Source organism: Meleagris gallopavo, chromosome 6 (genome assembly GCF_000146605.3).
Source record: "Meleagris gallopavo isolate NT-WF06-2002-E0010 breed Aviagen turkey brand Nicholas breeding stock chromosome 6, Turkey_5.1, whole genome shotgun sequence".
Lineage (NCBI taxonomy): Eukaryota > Metazoa > Chordata > Aves > Galliformes > Phasianidae > Meleagris > Meleagris gallopavo.
This window is the reverse complement of record NC_015016.2, coordinates 26,299,349-26,308,752: the sequence shown is the minus strand read 5'-3', so window position 1 is coordinate 26,308,752 and position 9,404 is coordinate 26,299,349. Positions and strand designations below refer to the sequence as shown.

The 9,404-nt window shown below is 36.8% G+C and overlaps 1 long non-coding RNA gene across 1 annotated transcript in view; it reads left to right on the top strand.

The window, feature by feature from the left end:
• The window catches only part of LOC109368211, an 11,032-nt gene extending 3,905 nt beyond the window's left edge, over positions 1-7,127 (top strand). The window contains exons 2-3 of the long non-coding RNA XR_002116000.1: positions 4,137-4,258; positions 6,291-7,127. This is a non-coding gene — a long non-coding RNA (uncharacterized LOC109368211). The remainder of the gene's footprint in view (positions 1-4,136; positions 4,259-6,290) is intronic.
• The last annotated feature ends 2,277 nt before the right edge of the window (positions 7,128-9,404 follow it).

Sequence of the window (9,404 nt, the reverse complement as noted above, 5' to 3'; positions counted from 1 at the left end):
AAAAAGCACTGCTCTGCAACACTGCTGTGTTATCATTACTGTTTTCATCAGAACACAGCACCTTACCAAGTGTTATGAATGTTAAGAAAATCAACTCTATCCCAACCTAGTCCAGTCCATTAAGTCAGACGAGTTACACAGTAAAACATACAAAATGAATTGTTAATAAAAATGATCAAAGACATAGAAAATGAAGATTATTACCAGGTTTTTAAGACAGGTAAAGAACTGATGAAAGGAGAGATGGCAACAAGAGTGTTGAAAGTGTATACAGTAGGACCAACTATATTTATCAGTATAATTCCTGTATACATTACCTTTGGATTATTTTGTTTGTATTTACAATCATTACTTTCCTGTAACAGTGAAAAAATTCTGACAAAATATGTTCTGATGTTGACAAAAAATCAGATGACATTATCAAAATGGAAGTTGATCAAAATAATAAGAATTCAGTTAGTGTAAAGTTAATACATAATTCAAAAGACCATGTATTTCAGGCCTATTAACAAGGAAGTTCTCTAATATACTGGGAAGATCAGAATTGGAATTCTTACTTACTGCAGAAAGATGGGATGTCATGAGAAATGAAAAGGAACAAGCAAGTTGACACTTTGAAAAACTGAAAACCACCAGTCTTGCCATTGTGTTGTGTCCCTGGATGACTTTAAGAAAGAAAAAAGGAACTAGCAACCTGTCCATCTCACCTCTGTGCTGGGAGAAGTCATGAACCAGATCCTCCTGGATGCTATGCTAAGGCATGTGGAAAACAGGGAGGTGATATGGGAGAACCAGCATGGCTCCACTAAGGGAAAATTCTGTGTGGATTTTCCTTGGACTTCTGTGATGGTATAACTGCATCAGTGAATAAGAGAACAACTGATGTCATCTATCTGGACTTCAGTAAGGCCTTTGACGCAGTACCCCACAACATTCTTATCTCCAAATTGGAAGCGTGGTTTTAATGGGTAGGTTGTTCGATGGATGAAGAACTGGCTGTGGGATTGAATCCAGAGAATGGTGGCCAGTGGTTCACTTGTCTGGATGGAGATCCAGACATTGATGTCCTTCAGGGGTCAGTACTGGGATAGATACTCTTTAATACCTTCATCAGTGACATTGACAGTAGGGTCAAGTGCATGCAGCAAGATTGTAGATGACACCGAACTGTGGGTTGTATTTGATGTGCCTGAAGGATATGGCCAAAGGGATCTGGCCAGGCTTGAGCAGTGGACCTAAGAGAACCTCATGAGGTTCAGTAAATCTAAGTGCAAGTTCTTGCACCTGGGTACAAACACCACTACCAATAAAAGCTGGCTACCTAGTAAGCTGGCTTTATTTCAGCCCACTAGTTTTTGGACTTTTACCTTTCCAATTTTCTTCCCCCATTCCACCTGGGGGAAGTGAGCAAGTAGTTGCATGGTGTTAAGCTGCCTATAGGGTTAAGACACAACAAACAATTACAGCAAAAGGCCATCTAATTAGCACCTATAAATATCTCGGGAAAGTAAAAAGAAAAAGATCTCTAAACTAAAATGGGTTTGCAAGCTCTTTTTTTCAGTTACTAACTCTGTTCCTATGTGGCCTACACTACTTGTTTAGGATCCCAATGGAAGAAGTGACACTTTTGAGGGGTGCATCCACTACTCCCCTTGTATAACTGACAAAGTCATAATACGTATGACTCCTAATGTAAGAAGGCATTTGGCTCTATCAGCATCAGTGTTTCATAAATACAGAAGATTTAATCATAGAAAATCTAAGCACAGAATAAGAAAGTGTTGTTAGTGGTGGAGGAATGCTGCTATTATGAATAATGTAAAGTTTTTCAGGTGAGTCAGTCTTGGTGGAATAAGTCAAATACTGATTCAGTGGAACACCGCTGAATGCTCTCTGATACAAAATCTACTGAAAACATAGGATTTAAAATTTTAAAAGGGTTTTATAAAAGGGGAGTATTATGATTCTGAAAGTTAGTTAGAAGCTGCTGCTAGGTAAATGAAATTGATTTAGTCTTAAAAGTATATATCTGGAAATTAAAATCCTGCTATATTAACCTACTGATTTGTTACCCTTTGTGTAACTGGAGAGCGTTCTGTGGAGAAGAATATATTTAAATGGACCATGAGAACTAATTTGTAACTAAAACACTGATGATATTTTTATGTTTATTAGTACTTATCATTTCAGAATAAGATTAAGCTTTCCACAGAACTCATAAACATTTAGTTTGTTGTAACTACAGATTTTAATGATTGAAAAACAGGCTCATCCATCTGTTGGAGATCAGCAAAACAAATACCTTGACTCACCTGTATAAACTGCCTGCTCTGAAAATGTGCTTCAAAATAAGTACAATGAGAACTGATAATGCTCTTTTTTTTTTTTTTTCCACACAGGATGTCAAATTTAGGGTAAATGATGCTAAAAAATAACAAAATGGTCTCTAGCTTCTGTCAGTGCAATAAAAAGATCACAGCAGTTTTTTTCCTCATCAAAGCAGATGGCTTTAATGATTCTTCAAGCCATGCTTAATTCATCTGCAAACAGCAGAGATCGGTTCACAAATGTGTACTGAAAGAGAGAGATGTTACTGTTCATAAATGCTCTGCAAGTTTGCTTTGCCCCATCATTAGTGGCAAATGGTGTTTACCTAAGATAAATTATTTTTGTGAACAGTCTCAGAGTTAGTGTTGCAGTTGCAATAAATTACCTGTAAAATGAAATGAGCATCACCTGGTTAATGTAGCTAGTACAATTGACTTGATGGAATAAGTGAAATTGTCTATTTTCTTTTGAATTAAAACTGCATTATAAAGGATTGCTATTTTCCCCAATACTTGCTTGCCTTGCACTACAGAGCTGAACATTTTATTTTTTCATAACTTTCAATGGTGAATTTTTTTTATTGATGTATTATTTCTTTAATAACAGGCAGTGAGAACCACATGATCAATTCATGTGTTTGTAATTTAATAATAACTTTGAACTTGCTTCTGATGCTATACAAAAACAGAGAAAATCAAGTGAAGAAATATTTGTGTATGATAGCTTATAGGAGGGGAGGCATCAATACATACTGAGTAAATGAAACCATTGATTCTGACTTTATGTCCTTAGAAGAAGGACTTCTGTTTTTCTTCAGTTACATCATACGCTAGAAGAGGGTAAATCTCAAGATGTGCCAGGGGAGGTTCAGGTTGAATATTAGGAAAAACTTTTTTGAAAGAGTGGTGAGGCACTGGAACAGGCTGCCCAGGGAGTCGCTGTTCCTGGAGGTGTTCAAGAAATGTGTAGGTGTGATACTGACTGTAGTTAGTGGGGATATACTGGTGGTAGTTGGGCAGTTGGACTAGATCCTCTTGGAGGTCTTATCCAACTTTAATTTATCCAACTTTAATTATTCCATGATTTTTATGATCATTCCTCCATTCACCTTGTGACTGAAATACTACAACAACAAAAAAAAACCCTTACATTTAATTAAGCAATGGAGATGCTTCTGAACACAGAAACTCAGTTCTGAAGAGGCTTTCCTGTATTAAAGTACTAGAATTATCAAAAGCTTGCATGGCTCTAGGCCATAAAGAAACTGAAATATGTTTCTGTCTATTGATATATATATCAAAACTCCAAAAATAAAATTTTCTGTTCCAGAACAGGCATTTATCACCTAGAGATGTGAGTAATGTACTCAATTAGGCCGTACAAGACTTGTTTTCTTTCTAAACTGATCTTACTTGAAGTTAAAATATGTTTCAAGTTTTATGATTGATGGCTTGCCAGCTAAGCCATTTAAAATATAGCAAGAATAGACAAAGGTGTTGGGATGACACTGACTATAATAAATAACACGAGATATGTGTTAAGAAAACTGTGAAATTAGATATTGAAGAGCATTGATGCTTGGGGTTGTAGATGTTCTTGATTTCAAACTGAAATTATAAATGAAAGTTTTATTGAATCATTTAAAAGAAAGTTAGTTACAGGTGGCATTCCCAATAAGAACACTGTTTCGTCATCTTGCTAATCCTGGACAACATAAGCACTTAAACTCAAACATAATCAAAATGTTTAAGCACTACTGTAATTAATATGAATCATTCATTTCCTTTGTATATCCGTTCTCTTGTAAGGCACTCCTGACTGAAGGTGTTGTGCAGTGCCATGTTTTCCACACTGTTTGGGTCAGAAAAAGAAGCTTCAAGATTTGCCTGCGTAGAAAATTCAGCTGCGTAAAGCACCACTAATGTCAGAGGTGAGGACACTTGAGTTAAGTCTTAAGATTCACAAACAGAATTTATTGACCACCCTCATTTCAGTGGGTGATTATGCAAAAAGGCTTTTCTCTTTTTGCAGAGGGCATATTTTTCTGTCTTTGGGTTATAGTCCAGAAAATATGAGCAGAAAGGGTTATATACATATACAAAATGGTTATATGCCACTATACAATTTTCATTAGGCAGACATTTGAAAAGAGATCTTCCAAATAACCTTCTTGTTTCACTGTTAGAAAGAATATTTTAAATTCATTCTTATTTCAAAACCTTCTTCATATAACATTAATCATGATGCCAGTTGCCTGGAAGGAATATAGCAAACCCCTAGGTGTAAAACTGTGACATTTTTGAGTCACAGCAATTAGTTCAGTTACCTAACACAATACAAGTGAGAAAGAATAGTCCAGAACAGGAATAATCCACATCATGCCTCTCAATTCAGCTGAGGGGTCAGGGTTATAAAGATTGCATTCAAGAAGTCAGCAACTGTGTTAGAGAGCATAATTTAGCAGCAATGTTCATGCCTAATGCCAGGAAAGCAGCTGGCATTCTACAAGAAATACACTTGAATAGAACACAGTTCAAGACATTCGAGACTTTTTGAGAGGTGAAAACCTAGATGAAAATGCATCCTCAGAGTATAAATGGAGGATCTGTCTAGCACTATGCTGGTAACATTCTGATTATTAAAAAAAATAAAAAGCACAAAAAAAGTACAGTTGGAAAGTGGGAGGAGGGGACTGAATCCTCCTAAACTGTGAGTTTCAGTAATAGGGCTTCACTAAGAAAAGTGCAGCATAACTAAATTTAACATACATTCTAGAAGAGCAATCAAATCATAAAGCCAGAGCTTCTGTGAATAATTCATGTGAAACCTGATGAGATAAAAGGACTGACATGGGAGAACACCATAAATAACATACTGTAGAAAGACTGAAAACCAAAGATCTAGTCTTTCATCAGCTGATACAAGGCAACATCCCCCTTTGGAAATGCTGGTTCTTCTTTGCTCAGTCTAGTTAACTTGCAGTTTCACAGTTTTTCAGTTGGGAAACTGACAGAAGGCAAATTTCCCAGCAGACAAATTTAGTACTGCTAACTTGCTACTAACTTCTAATTCTTGCCAATTCTCTAATTTTCTCAATTGACGTTTTGCTGAACAGCATAATAAATACAGGACGTTCTTTCCATTCCAAGTAACTGTGTGCACTGCAGCAATTGCTCCTGTCTGATCGATAATCTATGACACCTTTAACTGTTTGTTCTCTTGGGTGTATCTCAGCCTCAACTGAGCCTCACTGTTTTTCGTGGTCTAGCCATGTCTGCAGTACATCTGATAAAAACCTGTCTGTGTTTCTTTCACTGTAATGTATGTGGATTGCTCTGAAAGTAGTGCCTCCTATTTATTTCCACGGAAGCTAAAATGGATACCAAGAGCACAATAACGCTCCTTGAGAGAGAAAACTCTTGGCTACAAAATGCTACTTTTCAACATAGGCACCGTCTTTAGCTATGTGTTTTCACCAGCAATGAACGAGAGCATGTGTGAAGAAAAAAATAAAATAAATCTGCAGCATCAGAAGTGACCTGCTTTTGCAACAGTTGAAGCACACTGCCCACCAAGTCACTGTGTTCACATCCATTGGCTGGTCTCCCTAAATGCTCAGCAGATATCAGTGAATGTCAATGGATGCCATTTTTTTCTGCGTGGAGGAATTAAATTCCACTCCTTTGCTTCATACGCACTTCCATGTCAGATGCCATTTTGTCAGACTGCCCCTCTGCTGCTGTCTGTTGCATAGGAACAAAATACAAGGGAATACCGGTGGGAATGTTCAACCTTCGTTCAACCTCTACTATCATACCACCAACATCCGCTCCTGGTACTGTGGGCCAATATAATGAAATAAGAAGCATTGCTTTTGGAGCAGCCCTCGCAGCTTTGTTCTTAAGTGAAGGTTTTGGTTGTGACGTTATGACTTCTGTTTTATTTTGTTTTTCTCCTGGCAGTTGCAAGAATACTTGGGCAACCTTTCTCAACACATCCCAAACTGCAACAGGGACAATGTCTGTCATTGCTTCTCCTAATCAGAAAAAAGACACATTAGTGTAGTTTAACATAAAGGTGTACTGAAGATGATTGGGAAATGTCATTATGTTGTAAACATATTATGCGTGTTGTGAGCGTGCCCTGAGGTGCAACCTGTGCTCCTCTTTCTCAAGCATGTGCCTTAATCTGCATGCTTCCAACAACATTGGGATGAGATACAAACATGGACTTTGGCTTTCTTTGTGACAAATATTTATACATAGGCAATAAGGAAGCATCTGTGGTTTCAACAGGTTCCTGTGGTTAATTAGGGGACCTGGATGTGTTGTAGCCTACTGAGTGTACTACCACTGGTGGGGAAGTATCAGGTCAAATGGAGTCCAGAGTGATTGTAAAAATGCAGGTGCAGTATAATTCTGGACTGTTCTTGTGTTTAAATTTAAGTATATTTATGTTTAAGTATATGTTTTGCTGGACAAAGGCCAGGATGCTCAGCACTATGGAGGCTCAAAATCTTATAGGATTTAAACTAGATCTATTCAGATATTTTTCATTAACATGATAATTCTGCTGAAAAAAATGCAATTATCACACAAAGAATGAATTTTTGCAAGAAGGTTGTGGTGGTGAAATCAAAACTACATGTATCATTATAGTATGATAAAATCATTTTTTAATTAAATAAAACTTATTTTCAGATAAGTTTAATACTAAATAATATTCTATCTTAGTATCATGGTAATGATTGTTCAAACAGCTCAAATTCACATTGCCTAGACAGTTTAGAGCATTTCTTTTTTCCAAGTTGGAAAGTGGAATTCCAGTTATCCCAGCTGCTTACAGCATCTTCAGAAATCCAAAAACACCAGCAGGTTATCACATGGCTCTGAGGCATAAACAAACTAGACATACAGATCCATAGAAGGAAAAATATTTGCTAACTTCTCCTTTGCTTGTTGTAATGCAGTATCATAGTGAAATTAAGTGATCAGAAACAAATAACTTCACTTGTAGTACCACTGAAAAAAAAGATTTTCTACTATATTGTGTGAGTAGTTTTGTTTCAAATTTTCACCCGTTTGGAACTGTAATAAGTTCTAATACATGGTTCTTGGCTTTAGAGCTTCTCCCCACTCCTAATGAGCTCTCGAAACCTTTCTTTCCTGGTCTGTCAGAGCCATTGAAACTTAGTTAACTTTTTTCTAAACCAGCAAAATGGACTCTCACAGCCCATTTGGATTGTTGTGGTGGGCCAATGTCTGATTCACTGCAATGTGGTGGTAAGCCACAGTGTCTCAAGAGGTACAAGTCTTTCTGGAATGCAAAGCTGGCATCTGTCATTTTAGCCTCCTTGTATGTCAGACTGAACAGCTCTGCCAACCTCCATGGAAAAGGGCTGGAAATAAATCTTTACTAACTATTGGTTTCATACTTCTCACAGTTTCCTTAGTTGATACTTTTTTTTTTTATTATTTTTTGGTCATTGAAGATATTTCCTAGGCTTTCTATTTATAATGCACATAATGTCCCCTACTGGTGGTTTATTCATGGAGTGATAGAAAAGCATATATTAGAAGCAGACAATATTAGTCCTGGATGTACTGGTTGTCTCTGAATTGTATTGAGTAATTGTTTCTCTTGCCTGCAGGCTCTGATTCATTACAAACCAATCCAAAAAAACAACCTTGGATTTCAAATAAGTAACTGAGGTCAGAAATATGGCATGAAGTTTTTAAGCCAATAGTGGAGAAATTACTTTATTACAAAGTTAGGCTGATATTTTCAGAGACAAGAATAATTCCCATTAATGTTGTTGGCAATCATGCAGCCCAATCACAAGCATGTAACTTAGAAAACTTCCCTCTATGTGGGCAAGTGTTCTCAATGAGTTTCTAAATTTATAGAAGCCTCAAAAGCCCTGTCTCTATGTTTTGCTGTTAAAGTCCACAGTTAAATCTCAAAGATTGGACTCCAGCAAGCAGCATTTTTACTAGGCCAACAACATTCAGCGAAAAAATATTAACGTGTAATATTATACATTCTTATTTTTACACATAATTTTCATGATTCCTTTTTAGCTCTATTCCCAATAGATGTCTGAAGCACTATTGCTGTAATCCTTACTGACTAAGGAAACATGCAGTAGATTAGGCAGTAGTAATGATTACCAAGTGCAGGGCCCCTGCTGTTAAACTCAAATGACAAGCTCATCAAGAGCTCTGTTTCTGATGTTCAGCTGCTTTACTTCATTATTCTCCAAGAAACAAAGTTGGCAAGTAACCACTCTTCTCTGTGAACAGACTGACAGCATAACAAGAAAACTCAAGACAAATCTTGATTTCCAGAAAGTAAATACTTCCAGAAAAATGACTTATCGGTTGCTATTTTCTGCTTATAACTTCCAAGGACAGTATGAAAATTACTTCTAAAATAACAACAACACCAGCAAGTTGTTGTGACCTTTCACTATCATATCCATTCTCTCTAGCTCTAACAGTGTTGTCTGAAATATGAACATAAGTCAGGCTTGCAGTGCTGCTATGTCTTGGAGTTCATGAAGCAGAAGTTCCTTGTTGAATAATTGTGCACTTGAACAGCAGAAAGTTACAAAAGCTGTTAACGTGCCTGAATGAGAAGAAGCTGGAGCAAGTCTCTCATCTGGATTTATTCTGAAGAAGCTCCTCTTTTCTCAAGGAGGTGAGGTCTTTTCTTTCTGGTATTGTGATTTCCATCAGTTCTCTATAGATAAAATTCATCCAATTCATCCCTCCTTTACAAAGGCAGTGCTGCTAAGCTGTCTGTAGAGAAATCTTGAGACAAAGAAACAGGCATCTTCTCCATATTTACTGTTTTCTGGTTTTGAGGCCTCAATTTATCTGCACTCGTATGAAGCAACACTAGGTATATTTCAGTGGCTCCTGAAACATTAGTCTGTTTGTCAATCCCCATATTCATTTACTGTAATTTCTTCTGGGAGGAAAAATGTAGAAAAGAGATCATACCATCCTCAAAATTAATAAATTTTAAAAATACACAGAATAGTCTTCTGAAGTCCTCACCTTCCTCTGTTCTGG